At 41.3% G+C, this 18,423-nt stretch overlaps 1 long non-coding RNA gene across 2 annotated transcripts in view; it reads left to right on the top strand.

Annotated features, from left to right (window-relative positions):
- LOC120373362 overlaps nt 1-17,382 on the top strand; it is a 79,201-nt gene extending 61,819 nt beyond the window's left edge. The window contains exon 3 of one of the 2 annotated variants that reach the window (XR_005585510.1): nt 16,917-17,382. This is a non-coding gene — a long non-coding RNA (uncharacterized LOC120373362). Of the gene's footprint in view, nt 1-16,911 lie in introns of both variants that reach the window. The other variant, XR_005585511.1, reaches the window with a different exon arrangement.
- The last annotated feature ends 1,041 nt before the right edge of the window (nt 17,383-18,423 follow it).

Here is an 18,423-nt window from a genome sequence, read left to right as displayed (position 1 = left end):
AAGTTATTGCATTACTTGTTTTTGTTTCAAAGGTGGAGAGAATATTAGAGAATAAAATTAAAATAGAGGGTGAGGTTGTGGAGTAGGGAGGCAGGCGGTGAATACTCACCCCACTCCTGCATTCACGTTAAAGGAACTCTTTTGTGAACGTTGACGTATCAGGGCTCTTGACTGCGACAATGAACAAAAGTCCAGTTTTGTGTGAAAAGAGGCAAGGAAAATTTTAGAAATTCCCCTGTGGACAATATGAAGGGTGATGGATTCATGAGCCAGGAAGCTCAAAATCAATTAGAAAAGCCCGATGCCCAAGTAATAGACTTTGTGATGGACAGATTTCCTGCCAATGCTAACAGCAAACGTTCAGGCTGGTAGGCCTGATAAGAAAGGCTTGAAAGGCAGAATTGAACAAGCATGTGAAATATGTTAGGGCCACATTTTTATATTTATTAGAAACAGCCTAAATAATTAAACTGGGTGATTCACTAGTGGCTTTCAGGCTCATGCCCAGAGTGAAAGGTCATAACCTGACATACCATGGCCCCACATGGTACAGATGATTGACAGGAAAAGGAAATAAGTTGATATCTTTCACGTGGGAATCACAGCTTGTAGCAACTATGAGCGAGTGGGCTGCTTGGACTTTTGTGGGAAAAGTTAATTGTGTTATTATTCAAAATTTTTGTTCCCAACGTTGGTTCAATGGTGATTTATTTACTTATGTGATAAAACAGCTGTGTACTGTAATAAAATATAGGTCACTTGCTGTTATTTAACTCACAAAAGTGGGAATGTGTTTGGTTTCTTTTACTTTGAACATATATTCATTCTAGGCAGCAGGAATGATTTTGAATTGCTAGGAATTTTCCATTATTATATTGGAAATAATTAACGTTATCATCATACTATATGTTCTTCAAGGCTTATCTATGGAGAATGAGGAAGGCACCATACGCTGAAATACCAGCACATCTCTACCATGTGCTTTCATTATTTCTTTATAATGATAAAAAGGGGCTGGCTGTATTCAGTGCCAGACAATGTCATGGCCCCAGAGATTTAAGTGGCCTGCAGAAAAAAGGAGAAAAAAGCATTTGTGATATGAATGAGGATTTGAAATGGCTTTTTTTAAAAGACCTAAGATCCACTTTTCACCCTAAATTCTGAAATCCCTTAAAAGATGTCTAGATGCAAGAAAGCTTGAAGAATAGCAACTTTCCACCAGGCTCTGTTTCACATGTAGTATCAGTGTCATCTTGACCATGCTTTGTTACAAGGTCATGTAATTGTCATGTCTCTTAGAACACAGACTAGCTTCACATGTTGTCTGATTTATTTCCGTGATGTACCCCTCATCTTTTTCAAGAAAACTCAGAATTCATATTCTTTACACCAGTCACTTACAATCTGATATGCGATACATCCTGCATTCACCCCTTGCAGTTCAGGTGCGTGGTGACTTAACAGAGGCTGGCCTGGCTTAATGCTGCTAATCCCCCAAACCCTGCAGTGTAGGGGATGGGGGAACCCCTTTGAAATTCAGCTCTGTAAAGGGCTATGGACCTCCTGCAGGGATGCTCCCTATGCTGCCACTGTCTAAAATGGCCTGAAATCCTCTGTGGGCACATCAGTTGTTAGTAATGCAGAGCTCCCATTGAAGTCAATAGTATTTTCCAAGTATCAGTAGCTGAGTAAGGACCGCAGATTTGAGCCCACAAAGAATAGGAGCAGCCTAGGCAGCAGCAGTACAAACTTTCCCCACTACCACGGTCTGAGAGTCAAGTGGGGAGTTGTCTCTATAGCTTATCAAGTCCTTGAATTCTCTGCTGTCAGCAAAGCTATCAATTAATGCTAATTGTGGTGATGGTATTTGTGATGTGGAAACTTGTTCACGGGGCAGTGGACCGAGACCACTAACTGACTTTGCACAGGCCACAGGACAGCTTACAAAATGGTGATAACTTTGGAACACTACTAATCTAGAATGGATTCAAAATGGACTCTGCGCCTTCCGTTTCGCCACACCCGGAAGTTTCAGCACCTCTCTGAAATGAAGGGCATGGTGAAAAGTGAAACAGCCCAGTGCTCCTCAGAAATGAGCAGTTATTTGTTTCTTTTAATAATAAAAGAGAAAAAGAAAGAAAACAAAAAGCCTGCCAAATTTTCGGCTGTTTGATGTAAATTGGGAAACAAGGCAGTTAAAGGCATGAGTTTCTGGAGAATAATCAAGATGTATTGCACACCTTCCCGAGATCCCATGTGATCATCTTATACTCACCTGGGCTGATTGCTCACTTAGGCTGTCTTGCTGAATTTAAATGATAATTTATTCAGACCAGGGACCCTGTCTTCAACTATTTCTAATGAGGTGTCCAGCACATTAACAGTTGTTGTAAGGGTTTTATGAAAAAAGCCCCAGCCCTTCACCACATTAGAGTGGGGTGGAGAATGCTTTAGTTTTAATCATCCTATCTGCCTGCCTCTTTGTTTGGATTCCTCCTAAAAACTAAGGGCCATCCCTCTGTAGCTCCATTGAAGTCAGTTTTTTTTATTAAACTATTCTGAGGGGCTTCAAACGACATTCTTCTTCTATGAAATTTAGCTCCAAGTGGATGGGTAAAATTTAAAAAATAAAATTGACCATTGGTATAAACACCACTTTCTATAATTTGATTATATTGACCTAAAGACAAATTTTCATTATTTCCTTCTCTTTATAAGATTCTCCCAACCCCTTTTTCCCATCCCTATGAGCCGAGCTGTTACATCATATATACTTTCTGCTCCCACTTCACATTGCAAACACAGAACTGGGAATGTGAATGTGACAGAACAAGGAATAATGGTCACAAGTTGCAGTGGGGATGGTTTAGGTTGGATATTAGGAAAAACTTTTTCACTAGGAGGGTGATGAAGCACTGGAATGGGTTACCTAGGGAGGTGGTGGAATCGCCTTCCTTAGAGGTTTTTAAGGTCAAGCTTGACAAAGCCCTGGCTGGGATGATTTAGTTGGAGATTGGTCCTGCTTTGAGCAGGGGGTTGGATTAGATGACCACCTGAGGTCCCTTCCAACCCTGATATTCTATGATAATTAATGTTTATATTTAAAGTTATGTATACTTATCTAATATTCCCAGTTTTGTTTGCGGTGTGAAGTTGGGAGCAGAAAGTGCGTGCAATGCCATTTGGCCACAAACTGTAACTGGCAGGGCAACAAGGCTGAGGGGGAAACCGAAAATGGGAGAACAGATTCCACGGGTCCAGAGAACTTAAAATAGAACAACATAGGGAAGTTTGCCATATCACTGCCCGTGCTGCAACTGTCCTTTAGATAAAGACTCTTTTGAAAGCCTTTTTAAAAATAACTAGGTGCCTCAGATTTAGGGAGCTCAACATGAGACACTGTAAAGAGGTCTGATTTTTCAGAACATGGGTGCTCTGCACCTTTGAAGTGCCTTGATTTTTGGCATTCAAAAATCTAGTCATCGTCCCCCTCTCCCCCCCCCCCCCCCACGCACACACGAATCACTTGTCATTTTTGAAACTTCAGGCTGGAACTTCAGATTCTAGGGATCTCAATCCAATGCCTTTTGCAAATACTAAATTCACTCATTTATAAAAGAGATGCCTTAGAAGAGCTGGTGATAACAGGTCAGGATTAATGGGGTTTGGAAGAGTTGGATGTCGGAATGTTATAACCCAACTCAGCTGCTTTTCTCCTCAACCAGTCCCAAACTGCTGAGTTTCCTCCCTTTTCAAGTCCTACACCCAGCACAGATACGGCAGGGTGGGGCTAATTTAAACATGATTGGCCAGTCCCTGGTCCTTACCAGAGAAGGCCACCTTTTACAGGGACCTTGGCCAGCACTCCTCCCACTTTAACAAACATTACCATTCCCCAGAACCCATACACATGCACAGGATTCCTGACTTCAGAGAGTGAGTGCTGGCTTATTGTTATAGCCCTTTGTTTTAGCCCATCCAATACATCTCACCATTCCCAACTTGGCCTCTTAACCACTCAGGAAATATTTCAAGGGTTTGTTGCTGGAAGTCACCTCACTCTTTGCAATGATTTGTGCAGCCATGGCAGCATTTTCAAGGTGGGTTATAAAGATTCGATGGGTTGCAATACAATGAACTCGTGCCGCAGAACAGCGCAGTGAAAAAGATCTTTCAAATTATCGTGCTGGTGCCAAAGGTGTCCAATCACCTTCCACCTGTGGATTAGTCGGTTGCTATAGAAACACACCATAGCTTCTCAGCACTGTGCTACTGGAGTGCCCAGATTATTGCCTCTGACAAACACAATAGGGGAAAAGAATCATGGGTTATTAGTGCTGCTGCTAACATGATGTTATAAACCTGGGATTGCGTAAAGCTACCTAGATGGGGGCGGGGTGTGTGGAGAAGTGGATGAATAGAACAGCCTTGAAACATGGAGGATGGGAGGGGGAGAGGGAGCAGAGAGGAGTGGGGCTATAGCCATCACTACTAAATTGTTCCCTTTACTCTTATTTTTGGCTTTGAATGGGTATTTTCATAATGTAATGCAAATCCAAGCAATGTGGTAGCTGGTGGCAGAGCCAATGGTCACATCTGTGTGTTGGTAAGGGACTGCCACGCCCTTTTCCTTTCTCTCTGTCCCTGCAGGAACAACTCCTGCTAAACTCAGAGGAGTCCCTCACACCCTGCAGGGCCAGAATGGTGCCTTTTGATTCTGGTACGTAATTCCACCTGCCAGAGTGAAATCTGGCATCCAGAAATACCCCCGTTATGCACAGCACTAGAGAGATGAAGTTGCAGTGTCAGAAATATCAATACGTTGTATAGCCTAGACCGGGTTTTTGTCCACTTTATTAGTCATAAAAGAGGCTAGAACTGTGGGGGCAGCTGCACCCCCTGGTTTGAAGTGGTTTCCCTCACACACAGGGTTTGCAGTTTGGTTGGATGGCTCTCGATACCCCCACTATACACATTGTTCCAGCACCAGCCTGTCATGCTCAACACAGGAGTCTATCTCTGTTGCGCTGCCCAAGTGTCTGTATTTTCTTACTTGCAGAAAGTTCTACCCTCATGCTGCTGGGAAAGCAATACCAGCCCTCAGCTCTGACAGGCAAGCTGAAGGGAGCACGTGGAGGCTCCCAGAAATATTTTTGAAACTGTTTGCATTTAGGCAATAACTATCTGGCAGCGTGATGCGTGAGAGGGAATAAACACACCCTGAGCTCATGAACACTGAGCAAAGCAGGCTGCATTTAGTCACAAGTTCACCAGATGCTACTCTGGGGGTTATTGCTGCTATATTACATTACTGCAATATACTAGAGAAGGCACAGGGATTCATTTTCTCTCCTTGTTGCTTTAGGAGGCTTCTTTTCTGTCTTGCTGGAAGCACAGCTGACCCTGCTGATCATGACCCCCAAGACGAAAGCAGATTCCAGTTGGTGCGTGTGGGCGCGCTCTCTTTCTCTGCCTCAAGTACAGTTAATCAGGGATGCCAATCAAATAGCAGGGCTAAGCCTCACAAAAAGAATCAGGCTGTATTTTTCTCCTTGGTTGGGGGAACAAATGGTTAAATAGCTCCACTTCGTAACATAATTTCACTAAAGTTAACCACTGACCTCCTCTTTCTCCCCTCTTCCTCCGTGCTCTCACCCACAGATTGGGACTTTCTCAGCATCACAACTGCCCTGGCAGTTAGATATCCTCTGACCCTCCCTGCCAAGGAAGTGACAGTCTTTAAGCTCTTGTTAGCAAGGATGAAACAGAAAAGAGGATTTGCACAGTGCAATTAAAGAGAGAAGACTGTTAAAGCCACAGACACCACCACTTCCACCCAGTTCTAGTAGTATCGATGCTAAAAACACGGAGTGGGGTGAATTATAGCCTGACCTGTTTTGAACAATCCATATTGATTCTTATCTGTGCGTATGTGTACAAGGTACAGAGAGAATGGGTATTACCATTGGTCAGTGGCAGCTTCACCATTGGCACCACTTGGTAACCTTCCTGCAGCACCACAAGATCCACTAACAAGCTGCTTTTGCCCAGCATCACTGGCACAGCCGACTGAACCAAGGTCTCTAGTTACTTTTGGAGGAGACAAAATGACCTGACATGTCCCACACTTTCAGCTTCCTCCACTGGTCTTGAGCTTGTTACCTCTGGGCCCCAGCTATGCCTCAGTTCTCAAGTTGTTTTCTATTCTTCAGTGCCCCTCTTGTGTTTGTTAGCCCACTCAGCTTAGTGCGGCCTCTGAGCTTCTCCAGAGCCTTCTTTCTCTCCTAGCCACAAGCCCACCATTAGCCATTCAAAGGTGGTCACTCTGGTCATTTGTTCCCGCTAATGAATCCATAAGCCATGCGTAAAGTGTGACAAAATGTTATTAGCTTTTCCTTACGCATTTAAGAGGAACTCAGAGGTTGGGAATCCCACCTGATGAATCAAGTTTGTCATCACTTGTTTGAGTTGAAACTCATAAGGTTCTCTAATTCTAATGGAATTTCAGAGATCCCAGAATGACTGCAAACTGGATCCTGATTCCCCTAGATTGCTTCCTTATTTGTGATCATTTGTAGGAAAATGAATTGCTCCTGAAATGAGCCCTTATCTGCCAACTTCCAGTGCTAGGGCCAAAATTTTGCCTGTTCTGTTCTAAATGCCTGTAAACAGGGACTTAGATCAGAAATGGTGACACGACCCGAACTGGAGAGGCCTGAATACATAGCTCTAATAAAGTCGTGGAAATTCTTCCATTACTGCAGTTGTATGTGCACTTGACCTTAGCAATGCCCAGGCCTGCCCTGGGAGCACTAGAACAAAACTTTCCCCTTTTTATCAACAATGTCCTCCTTCACTTTGACGTCAGCTTCAAGATTGCTTGCTGTGATGTGCTGCACCTTTCATATTTTCTTTCTAGTCATAATATTGCTTCAGTCATAACCTCAGCGCTTTGAGGAATAATTGTCCCTGACAAGAGGGTGAATCACTGGCAGAGAGTTGATAAGCATTACATACAGATGACAGAAGTCAGGACATATCGGATTACCACTGTGAATATAATAAAAGAGAGTCTAAACACTTTGGCAGCTCAAAGACAAGCCATTTCATAACTCTCTAGTGGGGCTATTATCTTCCATTTACTGCCACTGATAACCAGGTTGCAACTGTCTCCTGAGGATCTAGTTACAATTCACTTAACACTTTGCTTACCAGACACATTGGAGAAGGCGCAGATGATGATAATTTCTTAAGATATTTATTTTTAAATTTTTATCTTCCTCACCCCCTTTCCCATTTTTAGTGTGATAAAAACCTAAATAAGGAGGCTTTGAACTTTCTTTGGGAAAGAAGAGTTCATGGCCACCTTTCCTTTAATCTATCACTCCTAGGTTTCCTTTTGAAGCCAGTCATGCCTATCCAGCTGAAGAAGTGACAAGCAGATTTCTATCGCTCCTTACTCTTGTAATATAGCTAGGCCTAAAAGCTTTGGTACACTATCAGCACAGCCTGTTTTACATTTTGATGCTACGTAAAAACGTAATTTTATTTCTGTAGCCAGAAAGAGGCACCTGAGTGCACAGATCAAGGGTTCTGGTGTCCATCAGTAGCAGATAATTTACAGCAATGTCAATTACCGTACATGTTGACGTAATTTGGATGCAGATGGTATTTATATGTACTGCATGAGGTCTTGTTTCCAACACATAGAGTCTAAGATGAGTTTAACACATCAGGTTGTTAGATATCAAAGTTCTCTCTCTCGCAGGCTTAAAAAAAAAAACCAACCTGAATTATTTTGCTCTGGCAGCTATCTGGCAACTGACCAGAGAGTAGTCCTATTCTCTAGCACACCATTGAGAAATATTTATCTAGATCAGCTTAGGGACGAAACCCCCTCTGCGTTAAATGAAACTTTATATTCTGCAAAATTTTTCTCCTTAAGCAACGCCGTCAGCAGCAAATGCCAGTGCCACTCAGCTTTCAACATACGAGGTGTTTTTAGATCCAAGACAAAAGCTGTTTCTCTCTTTCTCAGGCTGGGATATATATACACATCCACATATGGGACCTTATTCGTGAAACATTTGGCCATATAAACATTTACCTGAATTCTGGCCTGCAGTGGCCCTATGCACAGCCCCCTCCTTGCAGAAGAGTCTTTCTCAGAATAGGAGTCTGCAGAGGGGTAGGGGCTTTGAGAATAAGTGTGATTGCCAAATCAAAGACAGCATATGCACAAATGTGCTGCTGATCCCGACCTTTGAAAGCTCTGCTTAAGTTCCTCTTCTGGAAAGCCTGCAAAGAAGCTTTTCCATGGGTTTTTTGATGAGCCGGAAGCAGAGAACTGGGGACAAATATATTTACTTCCCATGCAAGTTTCCTATCATGAGCTTTATAACCCAACCAGCCAAAACTAGACCCACGCTGGTTTATGTAAGCTAGTGCAAATCTATTCAGAGTGAAACTGAATGAGGTTCTCCCAAACTGCAAATATTGGCATTTAAAATTCCATTTTCACTAGTATTTGTGCCAGTACTTGATTATTCATTGAAAGCAAACACGTAAGAGTTGTGAACACAGCAGAATTGAAATTAGTTTTCCTGTATTATCCAAGCAGCTGCCTCAGGGTCTCTTGGTTGCTGGGATTATGCATTCAGTTTATGAGTAGATGAGTGGTCCATATTTGATCCACTCCCCTGCATTCCATGAGGTGCAGCGTATTACGAGCCAGAACATAGTGTAGCTTCCTAAATGCACAGGAGACACAAGGAGAAAGGCAGTCTTCCTTGAGAGACTACTCTGAATGAGAAGGATCTTTCTGATGCATCTGCCTCTGAATCTCCTGTGACTAGTTCTCAAGCCTGTGGGTGACAACACCTGCAACGCTTTTGCCATCATCCTCTGTGCTTGCACGGGACTAAATACTGATCTTAGATCTGCAGAACTTTGAAGTGTCACGTAAATGTGGCAAATACAGTTGAAATGCACACACTAACTGAATCAATGGCCCACGGTTTTCCCATAAGAAAACACCACAGCTTTATTAGAAGACAAGGAGCTGCCAGTCTATAGTAGCTAGATGCATTTGTGTGTGTATTTGTGTGTATGTGTATATATGTGTATGTGTATATATGTGTATATATATATATGTGTGTGTGTGTATACACACACACACACACACACACACACACACACCTACTTGTCACTGATCAAAATTGCCCACCAATTGCCCGTGGTTTGCATAGCACGTGCCCGCCTGGAGTACAGGAACCTAGAAAGGACAATGGGAATTAAGAAAATAATAATATAGCCATTGTTGAAACAGGGGTTCTTAGCAGTTCCTCCTCGAGACTCCTAGATTCTACCACTAACTCTGTGGGCAAGTCACTTTCCCATCTTTATATCTTGCTTTTGTCATCTGTAAAATGGGAATAATATTATTTGCCCCCTGCACAAGGCTGTTTCATCATGTAACCAAATAATATTTGTACAGTGCTTTGAGGTCTTCAGATCAAAGGAGTTATGGATACACCAAGTGGTGGTGATGTTATATCTACAGTGCTGTGAGTTTTCATAGTGCATATTGTAGCTTGGCTGGAATTGGTCAGGAAGTCTAACAATTCCAACAAAGAAACTAAAATAAAATGTTACACTTAATGAGTGCATGTGTTTAATCAGAAGTCTGTGTAATGATGTCACAGAAGATTAGGGACCTAATATTTTCTAATGCATATTCTTTTAAAGGGTCAATTATGTATAACATGCATATTTCAAGATACGTTTCTTTTTTGTACATTTCCCATCGTTTTCCATGGCCCTCCCGAGGGCCCAAAGAGGATCTGAGATGCAAAGAATTTTGTTAATGGCACAATAACTGTTTTATATCATTTATACTGGAGACACTTTGTAATAATCCTCGGGTTTGGCTGATCTATGCTTGGCACAAGACCCAAAGGGGCAGGAGGAACAGGTTTTATGCCACCTTTGTGTTTCCCTCATCAGTGCCGTAAGCTGGAATAGTCCAGTTTAGTTGGTCTAATTTACAACTGCCTTCAACAGCCCCTCTTCCCCAACCCCAATACACCCCACATGCCCCATATCCCAGAAGCTGCAAGGGAGCAGGTATAGAGACCGTTTTAGTTTATCTAGGGATTCCCTTTTTGTCAGAGGAATCCTTATTTGGCCAATAAAGGCAGCTTTCAGGTTGCTTATATAGGTTTGTGTTTAATATATAAGTGCATATAGATCTATTGATGGGATTTTCAAACAAACCTAAGAGATTTAAGAACTCCAGCCTCATTGCCTTTCAATGGGACTTGAGCTCCTACATCTGTGAGGAGACTTTCAAAATCTTCCTCTTTGCCTATGTAAATATATGTGTATGGTTGTGTGGGGGGAGAGGAGTAGGGGACAGGAAATGGATGTACATTCATCATATATTTTTGAATGAGAGAGCCTCATTTTAATATGATCTACATGCTCATATATATCATTTTCATATACATCATTTTCAGTGGTATTAAATATGAGGATAAATAAGGATTAAATAAGAGGAAAATATTTACCCCGTGCTATGCTAGCTACTAGCCACACTGGAATTTGTTGGGCATGAAAGAGTTAATAAAATGATCGTCGAATCATCAACTTTCAAAGGCTCTTGCACTCTGAAAACCATTTTCTTAATTATTTTAGGTTAACACGTAAATCCATAGAAAAATCATGTGTAATCCGAAACCCCAGACGTGGGGACAGGACTAGACTGAGATAACATTAAAGATTTTATTGCTGTTACATTATAAATTATTTCTATTATGATGGCCCTATGGGTATTGTATTCTGCAGTTCACTTTCACTATTACATCACTTAATGTTATTAACACACTTTAGGGTATAAAATTACAGTTTTATCATGGAAACCTTAAACATGTACATCCCAAGTACGGAATCAAGTTATTATCCTAGCTGACCAGATCTGGTCTATTATCATTTTATTGCTCATAAAAAGCTGTGATTCAATTTGATTTAACACTTGAGGAAAAATAATGGCTTATATATGTTTAAACTAGTTGCAATATTAATACAAAGCAACACATGGATGACTTCATTTTATTAAAGCAGAGGTAGCCTTGGGAACCTGCTTTTATGATCTTTATGCCGCTTGATAAAAATTTGATCTGACCTGCTGCCATTTGTGATTCACCAATATACTGATAAGGTTTTCTTATCAGTATGTTGGAGAATTGTGAACATGGTAACCTTCTTACTCTATTCAATATATACTCTGAATACATACATTGATCACAGCCTGCTGTTCGAGAAAAAAGATATCAAAATCAGTTTTACAATGTTATCCTGCAGATAAAAGAGATGCCACACTTTGAAATTAAATGCGATCTGTGTGTGGATCAAATTAATCCCTGGTATAGCTCCAATGAAGTCAACAGTTACAACAGGGGGGAAATTGTCCCTGAGTGCATATGTGAGTATGTGGGTGACTCTGAGAGATGGATCGGTATTTATATAGTCTACCTGCACTGGTGACTGCAGGAAGCAATAGTAATTAAGCCAGTAGGCCACTTAGGCCACTGTCCAGCAAAGCTCTTTAAGCACATGCTTAATTCTAGGAACAGAAATAGTCCTATTAACTTCACTGACCACAGCAAGAAGTTCTGATCATGGAATCCATAGTCCCATTGGAGTTAGGAGCGCAAGGGCTGCAGATGTGGGTCCTGTGTTCAGGGATTCTTCAGTCCAATGGCATTACAGGAACTCATGCAACAACCCATGCAATAGGGTGACTGTATTATCCCAACCAGTTGTCTTCTGGCATACGCACAAAATTTCCCTAGCAACAAAGATGACAGCTTGGTAACAGCATCTGCTGCTTAATGGAAACATTAGAAAAATATTCCATTCTAGATCAATGTTCCCTATTTGCATTTTTATATTCAGCACTAGTAAGAGAAATGTCCTAGAAAACATTGCAAGAGAAACTTTAAAACACTTTTAAGGCATAGGGTCAATATGAAATTCAGAGACGAGCTGGAGAAAAATGTGGATGTGAAATTTCAGACAGATTTTCCTTTTTTTAAAACTTGCCATTTCATTTGTGACAAAATAACAATTTTTGAATCAAATGTGGGAAAACCCAAATTTTGAAATGTCAAATTCTGAGGTAGCATTTTTTGGCTTGCAGTAAACCCATTTTTTTACTCAGAAATAGGCTCACTGGAACAAAAGAAAATTCCAAACTCTGATTAATTTTAAGGCAAAACTAGCCCATTTTGGAGTTTAAAAAAACTTTAAAAACTAGAAACAAAATGCAGCAGTTTTCCCTTACATTGTGAATTGCAAAACTCTAGTGAGAGAACTCATCTATATGGCAACTTCCTTGTGAAAACACAAGAGTTAGACCAGCTCAAAATCATCATGTGAAATATACAAATTGGCTAGAAATAGGTTCACTAGTGACATTAGTTGGATTGAAATAATACACTTTATTAAATGATAGTAATATAGTAATGACCAGATCTGTATAAGTAATATAGGGAAAGGACATGGTAGATTTTGCAATGACACTAGGACACTCTGTTCTGATTAATGTACAATTAATGTGCCATATAGTACGGTATGTGTTTGTAGGTGGATTGTTGCGTTACACTGCGTTTTGTGCTCACATATATGCCATTTATCACTTTCTGTACATCTAAAGATATAGATACGGGACCCAAACGTGTCTTCATACACACCCATATACATATGATGTTGTGGCTAGTGCCAGGGAAAGGGAACCAGGGGCTCCCATGTTCTAATCCCTGTTTTGCCACTGACTCGTGTTCTTGAAGACCTCACTTTTATTTCTCTGTTACTGGGTTTCCCAGTCTAACATGAGGGAATAATTTATTTACTTGCCTACCTCGCATGGTGTCGTGAGGTGTCATTAGCTGTTGTTTGAAGATGGAAATCATTATACACATGCTGTATGACTGTTGTACATATGTTCTCAAGTATAACCCAGAATAAATGGCACAAAACCATTTTTGTACACTTTAATATCAAAATTCATTGAAAAGATTCAGCCAAGTTTGATCCCTGCTTTTTTCCATTTTCATATACCATGACGCTTCCTGGTCCGAGCACAAAGTGATCACAGAAGAGGTTTGTTTTCCAGCTCAGATGGAAGCAGAAAGCTTGGAAATGTTTTCAAGGAAAGTCTGTTAACTTGAGATTTCTTTTCCATTTTGGCAGTATGAAGTAACTTGGAAGGGTTATATAACCTTGCAGACCTAGGGCACTTATCAGAGCCTTTTGGGCCCCACTGTCATTAATCCTTAGTGCTCTATGGGTGCAAGGAACAATATTCTGTTTGATTCCAAGTGCCTGAGTATTCTAAAAGCTCTTTCCGTTCAGTTCATCTCAATGGATTCTGATGTAATGTGAATATTATTTAAAATCTACGTGGCGAGACTATCTCAGAAGCATTATTAAATGTTCTGTACAGAACAGTCCTGGGAATGGATAATCAAATAGTTCTTTTCCATCTTCTACTTCTACAGTCTTACGATGGTGGGCTAAGCATGGAAGATATTTTTCCACTCAGAGAGTAACTACTTCACTCTTCCCAGTATAGGATAGGAATTCAATATATTATGTCTCAGGCTCCATTTTCAGTACTTGCTGAGAGACGGGGTTGGCAGGTGATGCTAGAGACATTTTAGCCAAGTTCATAACAACCCAAGGCTAAATTTTGACACTCATTTGCACCAGGGAAAATGTGAAGTGACATAGGCAGTTATTCCTGGTTTAGTCCTCAATCCAGTTTATGTGATTAGTCAATGGTTACATTAATGTTTAACATGTGCTTATTGTGACATTGGTGCTATCAGACCAATGTAACTGACACTAGAATCTGGCCCATTATCTTTCAGGTGAAACCTAAAAGTTTAGGTGCCTTTAAAATTAAATTTGCTCCTGGAAATGAAGGCTCCTGGAGCACATTTTGTAAGGGTAGGAGTCTGTCATTCCAGAGTCCTCGGACAATTTCCCTTCCCCATCCTTTCATTGTTGTGCAGCCTGCTGAGTAGTCCACCCTGTAAGCCTTCACCCATGAAGTGGTTGCATCTCTGCTTAAATTGAGTTAAATGATCCCTGCAGGCATAAAAGTCTCATTCTGATCCTACAAACTCTGCTCATAGTTCACAGCTTGAGCTACACCACCAGGCCAGTCTCCACGGACACACAGGGCCACAATATCTCCTGAGGTGGGACTCAATCCCTGAGAGTAGTCAAACAGTGGCCACAGAGCCACAAAACTACTCCCATTCCCCAGGGTTCCATGTCTCCACCCCCTCAATATATGGTAGCTGAGCTATTTCCAGGTGACAGAGAGTGACTGTCATTGGCTCCAGTTCAGGAAGCCATCCCTCTTTAGGGCTTGAGTGCTGTCCTGAATAAGGATGGACTAAAGCATGAATAGGTCATGGATTGTTATATGGCCTGTAAGTCCTGAGAACATCAGTCTTACCTCCCATCCAAAAGTTGGTGGCTCCATTAATGCAGCTTCCCTAGGACCAAGCTAATCATTGTCTCATAACTGCATTACCTTCCAGATCACCAGCATGGGAGGAATAGCCCCTCCAAAATAGAGTCAAGTAATATTTCAAACACAAGTCTCCAGTTTGCCCATGTGAGGCATTTCCTAGTAAGTAAATTAGGCGAAGGTTGTTTTTAAAGGCATGTAGTGCAGTTAGGCGCCCCACTCCTATTGACTGGCTGTGGGGGTTAGACCCCTAGCTCTCCTTTGTGCCTTTGAAAATTGCCCCTAAATGTTTGATTATTACGACAGGAGGGTAGTTTTCTAAAGATCACTAGAGCCTGGGAAGCAGAGGGCCAAATGGGAAAGGGAGGGCCAGGACAGATACAGTTTATATGCTTGGTCCAGAAACCACTAACTTCAGAAAGGTATGAGCTAGTTTTTCAGAGGGGAAAGGATGGAGAGGGGAACTGAGCACTCTGTTCTTGTGAGCATCTTTCAACGCCAAGAGCCCTTCTGCAATAGTCAGCTTTTAGAGCTGAGAGGATACTAGGAAAATGCAAAAGACTCTTCCCTCCCCGCCCCATCAGTCCCCAGCCCAGCCTGTAATTTGGCAAGATGAATGAAGTGTTTTCAGAGTGTCATCACTTATGCCTCTGGCAGATTTGCTTCCCCAGTCTGCCTTTCGCCTTTTGGACCTGTCACTCAGCCCTTTGGCAGAGCGGGAAGGGAGGAGGAAATCATCTCTTTGCTAATCACCTATCACAAGCAATGAAATTCCGCAGGCTCAGTGCCAGCTAGGTACATTTCAAAGGGAAATGGGGGGGAGCAAAGTGTCACTCAAGGCAGATATTTATGAAAGATGACAGTTTGCAAATATCTCAATCTTGGACAAGGCTGCTCCAGTGACACAGAGGAGTGTTGCAAAATTGGAAGAGTCAGCAGCCAACATTTATTTCATCAGGACCTGTCCAATCTTCAGTGATCGTTTGACAGTCTGGGGATTGCTGGCACAAGCAGGCCTCTTTCTATTGGTTGTTTTCATTTAGTTTGCATGGATCAGTCTAAAGAGTTGTAATAAATATGTAAAGAAGGATAAAAGGAACGGTTTTGCAAAGCTGCATCCTTGGCGGAAGAACTAGCACCAAGCTGCGATACCCTTTTTAGCTATGCCAAATAGGACTACTAGTAATTACATTTCTATTGATTGTTACTGTGTGGGAACAATGAGCTATAGACTTTATCGCACTCGTGGGGAGACACCCCTCAACTTTGAGACTCTCAGCATTAATACCAACAGATCGTATGGGAGTGTGTGAGACTTTTCTTTTACCCCCAACTACTGATAAACTTCTCCGGAGAAAGCCGCAAGGGGAAATAATATGTAATGTTTGTTATCTCTTCATAAGGACTGGAGCTGAGTGCAAATGCCTCAAAAATAGATTCCCGCCAACATTTGTTGGAATAAATCAAACACCAATACATTTGTCCACTTTGCCTTTCTTTTCTATTTGTTTTCTGTGCGTATTCTGGAGAATGAGTATTTGGGGGAAATAATGAAAGTGAGGAATTATTGGAAGAACGTGAACTTTTTACTCATCAGTGTGAATATCACACAGAAAACCTGACGCTCACAGTTCTGATCCAGGGACTATATTAGGTGATCTATGCATATACTTCTTTCCCTTTCTTCTATCACCAGTGTTCCATTCCCTTTCTCTCTCTCTCTCCCTCTATCACACACGTCCCTCCGGTGAGCAATAGCAGAATTCTGGGGCCTTGCAGGTTGGCTTCCGATGGAAAAGAAATCAGTGACACAGAGCTTGGATAGAGTCCAGGTGCATCTGACTTTATTGTCACACAGATACCAGCCACAGGACACAGGTCATCACAGATAGGCAGGCAGCAAGGGAGAAGGAGGAAAGATCACTAGGGCCTGGGAAACAGAGGGCCAAATGGGAAAGGGAGGGCCAGGACAAATGAGAGTGGAGGAAATTAAATATAGAGCAAATTTGTGTGCTAGGAAACAGGTTCATGCCTAGGTGGTGGGAAAGGGAGATGCCCACAAGAGGATCACCCTGCTCAGGTGTGGAATATTCTATTAAAACTTGTGAGAACATCGGCCAAAGGGAAAAATATATTACTGCTCTGAAGTAGTAGTTCCAGAAGACTTCTTGTGTAAGCTTCAGAATCATAAATAAGTTCTTTTTCTCTTACTGTTACTAGGTGTAACAATACAAACCGGCCCCTGATTCTTCAAGATTTCTGGCTGATGTTTTTGGAAAGTTATATTTCTGATCTCAGGGCATGTGTTACTATGTCTATCTTAATTATTCCTGTTGTTTTACCCATCCATGGCATGCACTATGTGAAAGGACAGCAAAACCAAACAAATCAGTCTCCTTCAAGAACAATGGGCCAACAGATTGAATTCCTATCTGCAGTGGACTGAGCTAACCCAACAGCAACCAGAGTTTCTAAAATGTTCCATTTGAAAGGCCTAGTAACAGCAGTCATTGACAGCAGCAGAGAATAAATGCAACTAGTTGGCACAAACAACTGGAATTTCTAGGTGAAGCCTTTTTTATTATTGCTATAATTAGCAATGAACTGTAGATGATCAGATTATTCTAACTATCTCGATACTAGCCATTTTTATTACCATATGTAAGGTCTAAGTGATTTAGCTACTATGGTACAGTATTTCTTCTCAACTGATGCACTAAGGACTGTGTGTGTGAGAGAGAGAGTGTCACACACAGAAAAGTATAATGCAGATGGAGGTGGATTATGTTAGCAGAATGCAAAACTGCTCTTCTGTTTTAGGTTTTTAACAATTCTATTGAAATGGATAATGAATTCAATTAAAGGCCTTGTTCTTACTTTCCTTATGCCCTGCGTATCTCAGAGTCTTGCATAATTTAAACAAAAATATGGCATAATACAGATCCCTTATTTCAATTATGCAAAGTTCATGTTTTCTCTCTGAGATGATGGGGATCATCTCAAGATGCATGCCGACTATGGAGGGTAAGGGTGCTGTGTGTCTGGTTACTAAAAACTGCTCCCTTTGCTCTCAATCTGGTGGTTATGGCTGGTATATTACACACACTAAATAACTATGAGCGTTATTTGGATATCAGTAGAATTAAAGTGTATTGTTTGTCAAAGTCAACAGTGAAAAGAAAAAAGATTTACTAGCAGAGAGAGAGACCAACCGGTCTGGATGAGTTTGGACAAGCTTTGAAGTTTAAATGCTTAAGGACAAAATTTTCAAATCTAGGTATCTCAATATAGTCTCCTAAATCCATCTTTGGGCATCAAACAAATGTGTCCTGATTTTCATAGGTACTGAGCATCAACAGCTCCCATTACGTTCAGTGGGTTTTGTGGGTGTGTAGAACCTCTGAAATTAGTGCAACTGAGAATCTGACTATAAAGATGAAAGTCATGTTAACTAGGAGGGTGGATTCTTTGTTCCCTTCTTTTTTCCCCATTTTAAATGCCAGCCTATGCAGCACTAGCATGGAGAATCCACCTCTGCAACTGTGCCCTCCTTAGCTTCTCCACTGGCAGCCCACCTACGTGGCACAGAGAAGCAGATCATAAGTGGATGATTAAGCAACCAAAAATATTTTTTTACCAGAACACAAATACCTTTCCCAAAAATATTGCTATTTGGTATAAATATTCTCCCTTCCCCATCTCATTGCCCCACTGATTTATCTAAGTGTAAATCTTCCACTTTAAAGGGGAAATTGAGAAGTGCTATGAAAGGAAGCCTAATCACCGCATCCTCTGTAATTACAAAGGGCAGAAAATCATTCAAAAGAAATTGAAGAAATCTTAAATATAAATAAAAAAAATAAGAATAATTAAAAACCTAA

The sequence above is a fragment of the Mauremys reevesii genome, linkage group 10, assembly GCF_016161935.1.
Source record: "Mauremys reevesii isolate NIE-2019 linkage group 10, ASM1616193v1, whole genome shotgun sequence".
Classification (NCBI taxonomy): Eukaryota; Metazoa; Chordata; order Testudines; family Geoemydidae; genus Mauremys; species Mauremys reevesii.
This window is presented reverse-complemented; position numbering and strand designations above follow the sequence as displayed.